Source organism: Pithys albifrons, chromosome 2 (genome assembly GCF_047495875.1).
Source record: "Pithys albifrons albifrons isolate INPA30051 chromosome 2, PitAlb_v1, whole genome shotgun sequence".
NCBI classification, from domain to species: domain Eukaryota; kingdom Metazoa; phylum Chordata; class Aves; order Passeriformes; family Thamnophilidae; genus Pithys; species Pithys albifrons.
This window is the reverse complement of record NC_092459.1, coordinates 31,454,477-31,467,977: the sequence shown is the minus strand read 5'-3', so window position 1 is coordinate 31,467,977 and position 13,501 is coordinate 31,454,477. Positions and strand designations below refer to the sequence as shown.

Below are 13,501 nucleotides of genomic sequence, written 5' to 3'. Positions count from 1 at the left end.
TATTTGCTATGCATGAAAATAAGTTAGTTTCTTCTCAGTGCAATTCTCAGTTGGGCTAGCTGGAATTTTAAGTGCATGTGGAAATGTGACAGTGTTAAAATATTTGAAGGTAAATTTTTCTTTATCTCTTCCATTGTCTTAAGAAAATGCCTAGATTTCTGGTCTTCAGAAATATTTTGACTGGTAATCATCAAAACAGTCTTTAATATCCTTTCTGCATCCCTGCACTGATTCCTCCAAAGCTTTAGGATTAGCTTGAGTAATAAACAGTTTTGAATAAACTTAACATTGTACTTCATTGCTTATAAACATATCTGTGTACAATTAATCAGCCAAAAGCAAGAAACCCAGAGGAAAATTAAAATTCTTTTTCATGTTTTATCAAGAAGAAATAGTATTTTGCCTTCTCTCTGAAGTCAATTTTGAGACTAGAGCTTGAAAATGTGCTAACAATTCTCTCCAGTGAGCACACTCTTCCCTGTAATCCAGAAGTTTCTGAGATGGAGAAATACAAAGGAAAGAAGAGCATATTTCACAAATTTAACTCTGTAAATTACATACACAGTTTCCTCCTTAGTTTAAACTGAGAGCTGGAAATATTTTATTATGTAAAACAGTTATATCCATTCCCATGCTGATTTGCCACACTTTACCTCAGGTACAGCTACAGCCTGTGGTTGATGTCATGCCCAGTGAAGGGATTTAAAGAGTTTACTGGAGAGTGACTGTGGTTGGTCGTCTTTGTATCTGTCTCTTGATGGATTTGGACCACAAATACAAACGTGTGATTCAAACATAAACCTGACACATATCCCCTGCTCAGAGAAAGAAATTCCAGATGGTTTTGCAAACTCCAGTAACTCAGCAAACAAATCAGATAGTGTATGTTCATTAGTCTCAGTAGACAAACAAATTTATTAAACAGGAATATATAAGTAAAAAGAAAAACTATTATTCTTGTAATTTTGATCTCTTCAGTATTTTAGGCCCTCTTTTATGCTAAGCCATTATTTTAATGCAGGTGGGATGTTCTGGTGAGGAGGGTATTAGACTGACTCTGCCAGCTTGGTTTTGGATTTCACAGTGATACAAACAACCCTGTTCATCAGGGTTTGGAGTAAAAGTCACAAAACAAGGTATCTGAATACTAAAGTTACAAATGCCACAAAATACAACATTTTCTTGATATTTACAAAATCTGGGAGTGAGTTTTCTAAATACAATTTACATGAGCAAACATTGTTACCCAAATATTCAATGTGCTTTTGTAACCTCAGCCAAATTGTTGATATAACCCCAACAGTGGCTTCCCAGCTGGAAGGTTTCAGTGTAAATGACTGCTTCACTTCTTGAAGGTGAAAGGAGCTGTGTTCCCTTCTGCTTGGAGCACATTCAGCCCTTTGAAGTGCAATTCTCATATTCTGAATGCATAACAGGAAAAGTGTCCCTTTTTCTTTCTAAAATGTATTTTACATTTAGACTGCAGATTGAGCAATGCTGCTCTGTGGGCATTTCTTGAGGGCAATGTAGGTTCCCAATTTCAGCTATTCCTTTGTTGTGCCCTGCGTCAATAAAAGTGATGTTTTATCAAGTTTCTAGGCGCAAGAGAAAGTTCAATTAAGAAGAACTTATTAAGGGACTGAGTTATTTACATCAAGCAACCCTGGCTGATTCTGTCCTTGCCCATCTAGGAGATACCTCTAGGAAGATTTTCTCTGGAGTGTACATTTTTTTTAGGTCCTTTTGTTCTCTGATATTTGGTAAGAGAGTTTGTGGTGGGCTAACAGCTTGGTCTGGCATGGCATCTTTTCCCCTTTCCTTATGACTGGACTTCCCACAACACTTAGGATTTATGCACAAAGCCAGATAGCCCAGGTGAACAGCTGCAGTTTCCTGAGCAGGATAGCAGGGATGATGCAGGAGCCATTCTTGCTGAGAAGCAGAATATCCAGACTGTGGTAATGCCAATATGACCTCACTGTTCCCAGTGAATCAGCTAGGCTGAGAGTTTGGGTATCACTGTGCTGCACAGTGCTGTAGGCATAGCCACCAGGCAGGATGAAAGAAAAGCTTTTGTCTGGTGCAGTAGGATCCTCAAAAGCATTGCCCATGTTAAAGGCCATTTTTTGCCTTAATCTCCCTTAGACTGTACTGCAGTGAGCTGTCTAACATCCCGTTATTGGAAGGGTTTATTACCACTGCTTTGTAGGTCTCTCTCATGAATCTTTGCCTGGAAGCTGTCTGAAAGAGTGATCAAAATTATTTTGCCTTCCTATGCAAATAGACCTCTGGTCCACAGGCTCTTTGAATTCCTATTCAAATAATGAAGCTAAGCTAAAACCCAAACAAATTCACATATATGGTATGAGTCTATTGCAAGGCACTGAGCAAATCTATCTTAATTTGTATGTTTATGCTTTTTTGTTTTTTTAGAATGGATGAAGGAAATTCCTGTTTAAAAATCCTAAGATCAGTAAGTTGCCTGCATGATAATGGATCTTAACTAAGAAAGTCAATCAGTTGCAAGCATGGTTGCTATGGCTTCTTTCATGAGTTTTGGACTTACTGTCTGTAAAACACAGTACCTATCTGTGATTTCCACACAAGGTGTCTCCAGACTCCTAGGGAAGTGATATTCAGCAATTCATGAACAGGACAGACACCCAAATCCTGTATCATGTTTTGCACTGGACCCAACATTAAGTATCTGTTCTGGAAAAACAATTTGTAAATTCATGTTATGTACTTAATTTCCTTCTGAATTTAGTAGGGACCTTTGAGTATCTAGGATTGATGTTAGCAATAGACACTCCATGGGGATACATTGAAACAGCTTCTGGAAATAGAATGCTCTCACTACCTCTCCATCCTTTTGATGCTAAGGTGAGAGTAGGATTTGCATCCTAAAACTGTTTTCTCAGCTCAGGTGATGAGCTGTTGGATAGGAAACATATGTGCTTATTGGGGAGTAATAGAGATGCTTTTCCTTTTCGTCATAATTCAGCTTTCAGCCAGGCAAAATGCAAAGTGTCCTTCTGCTGGGTCAGTAACCACTCTAAGCAAATGCTCTCTGCAGTTCTTCCATTGCAGCCACTGTTATCCAGGAGTGTACGCTTTCAGGGACACAGGAGCTGACACTAATGGGTAGTGGTAAGAGCCACATCTGGGGAGAAAGGTGTCACTTCTATAACGACTCATGCATTTTATCTAATTGCTTTCTAGTTATATGTGCATACATATTGGTGGAATAGAGATTAACATCTTGGACTCTTGCACTCTTGACTCTGTCATGGTTCAACCCCAGACATCAACAACAAAACTGCTCTCTCACTCCCCCATGCCCTCCTGGTGTGATGGGGAGGAGAATCAAAAAAGGTAAAACCTATGGGCTGAGATAAGAACAGTTTAAGAATTCAAATAAATTTAATTACAACAACAATAACAATTTTATTGAAAATGAGAGAGAGAAATAAAACCCAAGTGAAACAAGTGATGCACAACAGACTTGCTTACCACACACTGACTGCTGCTTATCCCATCCCATCTCACCCCATCCCATCCCATCCCATCCCACCCCATCCCATCCCATCCCATCCCATCCCATCCCATCCCATCCCATCCCATCCCATCCCATCCCATCCCATCCCATCCCATCCCATCCCATCCCATCCCATCCCATCCCATCCCATCCCATCCCATCCCACCCCATCCCATCCCACCCCATCCCATCCCATCCCATCCCATCCCATCCCATCCCATCCCATCCCATCCCATCCCATCCCATCCCATCCCATCCCATCCCATCCCCAAGCAGCAACCTCCCCCTCCCAGCTAACTCTCCCCAGTTTATATATTGGGCATGACATTCTGTGGTATGGAATATCGCTTGGGCCAGTTTGGGTCAGCTGTCCTGGCCTTGCTGCCTCCTGGCTTCTTGTGCACCTGCTCACTGGCAGAGCATGGGAAACTGAAAAGTCCTAGAAACATAGAATGTTTTGGGTTAGAAGGGACCTTAAAGGTCATCTAGTTCCAACTGCCCCTTGCAGGTACACATTCCATGAGACCAGGTTGTTCAAAACCTCATCCAACCTGGCCTTGTTAATTTTTTTTTTTTTGCCCGAGAGTTTATTCTTGTGGAAGACTTAGAGATGAAAACAAAATTGAACTGAAATGAATGCATTTTATTTCATTACTTAACCACAAAATTGTGTAGTTGAGCTATCAGAGAAGTTACAAACCCATATTATTTCAAAATAAACTCTAGAAGTCTAAACCTTTAAAAGTTCTAGTGGTGGTGGCTTCAGAGGCATCTTTCCCATTGTAAACGTTTTGGTTTCAGATTGTTTCAATTCTTCAGATACTCTTTGGTGTAAATAATTTTTCTGATATAGTATTGTTTGTGACCGCAGAAGACACTGATGTGAAGTTATGTCCTGAGGTGCTGGGAGTCTGTCCAAATAAAGTACTGCTTGAATGTAAGGCAGAAGTCACTATGGATGCATTAAAAGCCCCAAAGGCTGGAAGTGCAGTGTTGCTTGAAGAGTTCACCGCAGAAGAATTGCTAGGTGAGGGCATCACTCCAAATGCACGAGGTACAACCAGCATAAATGCTCTCAAAAGCTGGAGTTATTCCATACAGTGGTGCACTGGCAAGACTGGAACTTATTGTGAAAGAGAGACTGGTGGCACTGTTGCTACTGCTGTTCAGAGACAAGCTTGGCAGCTCAAAGCTTGATGTTTGCTATCCTTCAAATCCAAAGGAAGGCAAGGGTCTAATGATTGTGTTCCTTAATTCAGATAGCAAAACTTTCAACTGAGGCAGCTGATTTTTCCATTGTCCATCCTGTTGGACAGAATTTATATAGTTCTGAATGTTATTGCTTGCTCTGCATTTATGACTTCAGATGGAACTGTTCTGGTGAGAAATCTGAAAAGCCTGAGACATTCAGCTTTTCTTTCACTGATGAATAAGATGAAACTATCCATTGTCCTGAAGATTCCCAAATTCCATGTCTTTCACTACACATTCAAGAAGTCTCTCCGCTTCATCTTTATAGCCATCAGCAGTAGTTCGACTGTTTGTCAATGCAGAGAATCTGTTCTGTAAAAAGTCCTTGAGTTAGGGTAAACACTAAGGAAAAACCAAACATCAGTGCATTATTGACATTATTCTCATACTAAACCCAAAAGCACAACACAGTACCAGCTACCAAGAAGAAAATGAACTCTATCCCGGACAAAACCAGAACAGATTCTCAGAGGAGTGGTACTTTATCCCAGTTCTCTGGGATTTCTGTCACAGTGTCATTCCTGGCACAAAAATAGTACCTGAATTGATGAGCAATAACTAAACGAGGGATAAGAGTCATTTGCTCTAATGTTAATTGCTTTGAAATTAAGTGTTGAATAAGAAAGTGATCTAGGCTCTTAATTGGTGGACTGAGAGAAAGACAGAAAATTACTCAGCACATTCTGAAACAGGAGATGCTTGTGAATCACTGAGCAGAAAGATATCTATATCAAAAAATATCCTCTTGAGTATGGAGGAAATAAAGAAGATTTGCTTACCTAAAGTGTTGAGCTTCTGGACAGCTGGAGTGGTGGGAGACAAATTGCATCCTAGGTCTGCTATAAATCAGAGTTTGGGTTCCCTGTGAATTACACTGAGAGTTTCTTAATGTGATTGATTTTGAAGAGCAGATGGGATGTCAAAGGAGCAGTCCAGTTCTATGAACATAAATCTGTCCAGTCTTCCTCCTGCATGTGTGAAAATTAAATTATTACCTATGTATGTAGGAGTTACACATCTGAACAACATGGTAAACTGTAACTCTTGGTGTGTGTAAGGTAGCTGCAACCGAAAGTCAAGGTGGCTTTCAAGATCTAGAGAGCCTTTTGAAATGTTACCTTTTAATGTAAATTTAGTATATAAATTTCAGGTGAAGAAAGCCATTATGGATATGTTTTATTTATATTTCTCTTCTGCAGAAAGGTAGCAGAGTTTTAGGTTAGGACATGCTGTGGCCCTAGGGGAAAATATTCTTGTAGATATGTCCTGTAGAGGCAAGGACAGAGCAAGTCAACTGGCGAGCAAATTGCGTATGTGCCTTGCTTGGTTGAAAATTGCAAGTTTAATTGGGTTTTTCTCCTGCTGTTTTTAAACAATACTGAACCTGTCACTATGCAGGGAACTTTGTATATGTAAAATGTCAAAAAAAGATTAAGATAAGTGGCATCTTAGTGAGTTCTTTAATGCTCAGGGCATAGATGGCAAATCTCAAAAGACTACAGTAACAATAGAAATAATATGTAAGAAAACAAAGCAAAAATTACCACACAATATAGTTTAGTTATATGCAAATCAGGGAGCATTAAACATCATTATTCTAATATTGTTTAAGAAAGAAAACACAGAGCTCACAAAGAATGTTAGACTGCCAGGTCCCAGTGGTGATGGAAATCCTTTCAATTCCCACGTGGCCCCAGCAGCAGTAATGTAGGTCTCTGTACGCTCTACTTATAGTGCATCAATACTGATCTCAGGGGTTCTCCAGGAGACAACACAGTGACATGAGCATTGTTCTGATTCCACCAACAGATTTGGGTGCTGGAGAACTGAGTGTGTCTGTGTGTAGTCCAGTTTTAAAGTTCCCACTGCTACATAGGACTCCACAGCAGAGAACCTTACAGTGCCTGTCCTCTGCCCTACAAGGGCTGGTTGCTTCACAAGGAATTCACAGTCAGCACTTGGAGGAGAAAGTTGCCTCAAATCACTATGAGGATCAGTGGGAAATAAACTTCCATATCTCATCCTCATCCTTGCTTGGACTTGTAGTCATCCAACTTGTGCCTCCATGAGGGTACTTCTCTCCACACACACTAGACTAAGTTGTTTGCACCAGAAATTTTCCTCAGAAGTGGAGCAGTATGGAGCAGTAGTCATCTCCTATAAGACATAACCAGATAAAGTAGCAGTTAGTTCCTTACATATAATCTTCATAGTGTAATTCTGGGCAGGCAGAACATGCCACAGGGTGTACAATTCAATTCCCTTCTCCACCTGAAAGGATTCCAACCAGTTTGTAAGGTGTAGATGCTCTGGTAGATGTTAAAGGGAAGAGAAGGAAGAAGGATGGAAGGAAAAGGGCTCCTATTTATGTATTTTGTAAAGGTTACCTAAAATTGAATGGGACTGACTTAGTTGTTAGGACATTTCTGTAGGACAGGGGTACCTATCCTGGGGCCAGCCAGCCAGAAGTGGCAGTTTTGCATGAAAGGTAAAGTTCCTTCACGCTGCAGTTTAATCTGCCCAAATTAACCAAAACCTTGTGAAATGCATCCAGTTCTTCACCATTAAAAGATTGTCAGAATTAAACCTCTTCATTGACAATCCTTCCATTTTCCTGGCACATTACTTGGAGATGCATGCTGGTTAGGTCTTTTCCATATCCTTTCTCCCCCTATTTTCAGAGTGTCTCTGCTGAAGCTTTTAGATGTTCTTCCATACATGGTTCTATCTTTGATGTCTTTGATGTCGGTTTATTCCTGGTACCATGCAGTGTCACATAATCAGATTGCAATAGTGTCACTGGACAAATCCTTCCTTCCAAGCAGCAAATATATCATGCTGTTGGACCTGAATAAAGGTATACTCTCTTTTGCAGGACTCATATTTCCAGTGTCATGTCCAGGCAGCTAATCCTATAAGGTGAGTTCCAAGAGTCATGGAAACAGCCACAGATCACTTCCTTTTTTTCTGAAGTGCCAACACCCTTTTATAAAAAAACAATTTTCTCAAGTTCAGTGTGAAAATAAAGGAAGAGGTACTAAAGACAGAAGTTTTAAATTTTTTTATTCCTTTACACTCTCGTCTTTATATTTTTAACTAACTAATAAGAAAATTTTCTTACTTGATGTTTAAATAGTTGCTATGGGTCTTCTGATAACTTCATGCCTTTGACATATACACAAATCAGGGCTTACTGGTATGATGGGTATCATGAGCAACCATAACTATGAGTTTTGCTCCAGAGAGCTTTTAACTAATGCCAAAGAAATGACACTGTGATTTTGCCACACATTCTGCACAAACCCAGGAATGTGTTTTGTGAGTTATCTGCAAAGCACCTATGTCCTTGGGAAGCATTATGTTATCACTGCTAACCTGGCGAATTTTCCACACTGACACATAGCTGGGGGTGGGGGAGAAAGTCTCTGTTAGGTTTCATTGTTTTCTAGCTCAAATTCTATTGACTATGTAATTTAAAAGCTGATAACCTTCTTGGCAAAGATGGAACTTGCCTTTGTTTCCTTTTGCCTATGCCCTGAGACAAAGGGGAGCCTCATTCTTTCCCTGGGCAAATTTGGCTGATAGACCAGAGAAGGAGGAGGGGAGGAAAAAAAAAAAGGGCTGGCCAGTTCTGGTTTGCTTTTTTTTTTTAACTTGAGAGGTGTTTTTCTCACACCCTCTCTGGCTTGGGGACCACATCGGGTTCTACTCCTGGAGTTGTGCCTCTTCCTTTGGCTTTGGCTTTGTCCACCCCAACAGCATTCCTGCTGCTTGTGGCTGTAACTGCACCAAAGGACAAAGTGGGACTTCAACGTAAGGAAGTTTTGGTTGTGTTGTTGTTGCTTGTTCTGTCTCCTTTTTTCTGTACATTTGTAGTAAAGGACTGTTATCCTCTTTTCTACATTTCCTGCCTAAAGTATTTTAATTTCATAGGTTGTGGTGGTCCTCTTTTTAGTCCAGGAAGATTCCTCACTGTCCTTAAGAGACGTTTTGTTTGTATGTTTGGCGGGTTTTGTTTGTTTGCTTTGGGGTTTTTTTAGTTTCTTTTTGGGTTTTTTTGTTGTTTTTTTTTTTTTTTGTTTTTTTCTAACTGAGACACTATCATTCACAAAGTTCTCTGCAGTGGGTACAAACTTGCAAGAGAAATGGGTATATGGATATGATATAAACTTTGTATGAAATTCACTTCTCTGTAGAAACCCAATGAGAAGTCTAAATACCACTTCTTGACTGATTTTATGGAGAGCTTGAGCTTTGGGTTTGCTTTGTGTTCAGAATTTTAAGTTTAGCTAAGTTAATATACCGACTGTGTGCTATGTCACAGGAATGATAAAATGCCAGGAATTTCTTCTGCTGATATCCCTCAGTGTCTGAATGCATGTTTATACTCACATGATTCTGCCATTTGACTGATTTACTTACCAATACTCTTTTTAAAAATACCCCCCCCTCCATTGATTCAATTTGAAATTTTACTTACTTCTCTGCTTTATGTTGTTCTCAGACAATGAGACTGCATTTGGCAGATACTGACTGCACATATCCTGTTTCAAATATTTCTGCCCAAATGTAAACACACTTTGGTTTAAGCGGAACATTTTCAAATACCTGGTTGACCTGCTATTTCTTTATATATGATCTCACAAAACAGGATACTAATTAGTGGATTTCTCTTTCCTTATTATTGCATTTCTTTCCTGTATACTTTTGTCCACTTATATATCAGCTAGAATCCCTGTAAGGCAGGGATTAGTAATGTTTTTAGGCACATCTTGAGATCTTTATCTGTGACTATATTTTTGTAGCTGTCAAAACACTAAATAGAATTTATAGTGCTTTTCTGTTTTGTAACAGTTTTGAGTTATTCCATCGGATCTCAACGTGAAAAGTTGCTTCAAAGGGAAGCTGCTCGTTATTAACACAGAAAGTTGTCAGCTTGTGAAGTAGTTTGACTCCTGAAGAGAACTCTTCTGTTTAAAAATACTTAAATCCTTTTGTAGTATTTTTTGATCTTATGTTGAAGATTTTAAATTGGCTTTTGGACCTGTGTCCTGCATTTTATAGAGCTGAAATAATTGGGAGTTTTATGTGTTTTTTTTTTTTCTTGAAAGATCATTCAATTCCATTTTCCTTAGAAAAATGTCATACAAGGCTCCTGTGAGCCCAAAACAGAAAATAAAAGCTTACAGTTAATAAAATGCATTTACCTGTGTGTGTAAGCTGTGACTGACTGAACTGAACTTCCCCCAGCACTGCTGTTATTACATATGTTTATTATTATTTATTATTACATATGTTATTACATACATCCCCCACAGATATACAAGAATCAAGGGCAGTGGGCAAGAAAAGTTTTTGTATAAATGCTGATATGCAAGACTCCATTTCCTGACACTGTTGTGCCTGGAGTGTGAAATAGCCATGAGAAAATTTGATAAAAGAACTGTTGTTTGCCTGTACACTCAGCTACTTCTCCCAGATCAACATTTGCAGCTGCAAAGGGTTTCTGTGAACAGATGTGCAATGGTTGTGGTCCAGTCCGCAGAAATATTATAGCAGGGGGAAGTAGAGAGAGGAAGGAAAGGGAATCATAGAATAGCTTGGGTTGGAATGAACCATACAGATCATCTCATTCCAACTCCGCTGCCATGGGACATTAGGGTTAGGGCCTTGAACACTTCCAGGAATTGGACAGCTGCACCTTTGACAGTGCCTCACCACCCTCACAGTAAAGAATTTCTTCCTAACATCTAATCTAAACCTACCCTTTTTCAGTTTAAAACCATCATCCCTTGTCCTATCATTACTAGACCTACTGAAGTCTTTCTCTGTCTTTTTTGTTAGTCCCCTTAAAGTACTAAAAGGCCATAATAAGGTTTCTCTGGAGACTTTTCTTCTCTGGACTGAACTCTGTTAGTCTTTCCTCATAGGAGAGATGTTCCACTGTTGACTTGTGCTTCAGTAATTACCAGGTAAACTGATGCTTTTTTGTGAAAGAATATAGGCTTCTCCAACTTAGTAGATGAGGTTTGTTTTAAATCGCTCGAGCTTCTCTTTAGGACAGGACAACTGGTGACAACACTTGCTCTTATTAAGAGCAGAATATTCCAGTGTCATTTTGTCTTAGAGATGATGACATCTACTTATGTACTTACATCCATTTTAGTTCCTCAAACCTTCTTCAGGTTTGATGTATCTCAACATTTTTCTGTCACCCAAAGAATTCCAGACTATCATCTCATAAATGTTTACTAATAACTTAAACATGCTAAATAGTATTGCCCCTCTACAGCTACCTGTAAATTCTCACCATTTGCATGCCTAAATTCTCTACCTTTGCATCTTTCAATCAGTTTCAAATCCCAGGACATAGGTTTGACATTTAACCCATTATTAATTAGTTTGCTTAATAGCCTTAAGAAGAATGTAATGAAAATCCAAATAAAGATACCTTACCAGCCTACTTTATCTATTGTAGTATGTTAGTAGAGACATAAGTTTCTCATGCAAAATCTCTGTCTCTATTACCTTCCCTCTGAAACACACCAATAGTAGGAGCCAGAACTTGCACATCACTTAACTGATTTCTTTGAAGCTGTGCTAAATTGCATTAATTGATGATGCCAGAAACATGCAAGTCTAAGAACCTCAAGAAGCAATTCTTTCTCATGCAATTAGTCCTTAGATGTGTGAGTAGCCCTTTTAGGTTAGCAGTGAGATAGGATCATAAATTTTGGCAGCTAGGGGCTTTTGTGCTGACAGGAGTCACAAACAAGTGCCCACATCTGCAGGAGCATTTACTTAGGTGAGACATCTCAGTATATAGTGTTGCTTCAACATAGTGCTGGTCAATGTGGTAGCTTTGTGAACTCTCAGAACTTTCCAGGTCCTGTTGCTGTCTGTCCAAGCTGCTGAGGGAGATACTGATACTCTTCCCCACCTTCGGCCTTTCTCCTGTAGGTTTATTTCAACCAATATTCTTCATAAAGAAAATGAGGTTCCTTTCCCAAGTACCAGCAGCTGGGTAGCAGAGGTAGCCTCTCAGTAGCCTCTCAGTATTGAAGTGATGTACAGACAAGCTCTAATCACCAATGAAATATAGCTTGACGTAATCACTTAGCACACATAAAAGAACATTTTTACCCAACTGGCATCCCTATGGAGAAGAAGAGAGGTTCAGCCCATTGGCCAACCTCAGTAATTATGATGGAGTCTTCTCTGATCTCCCCCCACTTCTAGCTATATTTATATTATTTTCTTTGAGGGATGGGGAAAAGGTAAAGTTACAGTTGATGTTATTTCATGTTTAAGTGGAGTTTGATCGACTTTAATCATTAGCATATGTAGAGTGTGAAGAGTAATATGTATTTTTGAGTTAATGAAGTAAAGTTCAGCATTTGATTTCTATCTGGCTCATTCCTTTGGCTTAGTTTCCATTAGCTGCATTGTTTTCAACGGAGCATAACCACAACAACCTTGTGTTGCTCCACACTTTGTAACATATGTGCACTGATTTAGGCATATTATGACTGCAGCACCCTTTGTGCCACTCCATCCTTTGTTTCAGGTCTCCCTTAGAGCAACACACCAGGCTTCCTCAGTGTTCTCGTTCCTAAGATATGCAGTTTGGCCCTGGTGAGCAACAACCAATGCATGCACTCCTTGCTGAACTTTCTTTTTCAATATCCCCACGTATACATATATGTGTATATATTTGTGTGTTTATATACACTTCCCCCCCACCCTGTCCCCCTCTTACTGTCAGATACTTGGGGGTGTACAGGGTAAGAGATGAGCAGAACAGCAATTCTGAGTTGTTGGTGCCTGGGTGGTGACCCAGGTGGTTAATCATCTTAGTGGTTGTGTGCCTGGAGCAACAGAGCTTGTGTGCAAGGAGCAGTCAGGCAGCTGAGGATCAGCACAATCCCATGTGGATTTCTTGAGGGTGGGGCATGGGGGATTAAAAACGCTTCGTCTTGTACAACACTATATCCCCATAGGCCTGTTTAAAGCCAGAAGTTTCTCAATAAATCATCATAAATATGGCTGAAAAGATCACCAACTTATTTTTAAGAGGCCTGGATAAAACTGCCATTAGAGGTAATAGGTCTAGACATAATGCTGCTAGAAACTATTTACTTAAAAGTAAATGGAAGCAAATGTTGGTGATGAATATTTGGGGATGCTGAATTGTGAACAGAAGTCATTTGTCAGCTTCATCATCAAAGCAATACCCAGTGTTGATATCTTATGAAACAAAAAGTGTAATTGGAGAGAGATAATGCTGTGTTTCTTTTTTGTGAGTGAGCACTGAAATGCTGGTGGCAAATTCAGCCAGACTATTTTGTGTATTTAAAAGGACGGTTTAGTGCTTTCATTCCTTTCTACTGGCTCACTGTACAAATGGAAGCTTAAATACTGTCACGACTGCAGATGAGCAGAGGGCATATTCCCTGGAGTTTCTCAGGCGGGAAAAATCACAGCATGTGGCAGTATAAATATGACATTGAAGATTTGCTGTTTGTACAGAGACCTATGATAAACCCAGAACAGAAATATAAATCTTCCTTCTTCATTTAAGACTATGTCTAAATAATATAGTCTACTCTTCTAATTTAAATACAGTGGGTTTTTTTAGGAGGGAATCTCTAATTTACAGAAGAATGAAAGTGCTAGCTGTCTTGAATTTTTTTCTTTGTTATGTTATCTTTC

At 39.5% G+C, this 13,501-nt stretch overlaps 1 pseudogene; it reads right to left on the bottom strand.

Moving 5' to 3' along the window:
* Positions 1–4,268: 4,268 nt before the first annotated feature.
* LOC139684236 (nucleoporin NUP42 pseudogene) lies at positions 4,269–6,817 on the bottom strand (annotated as a pseudogene).
* Between the last annotated feature and the right edge of the window lie 6,684 nt (positions 6,818–13,501).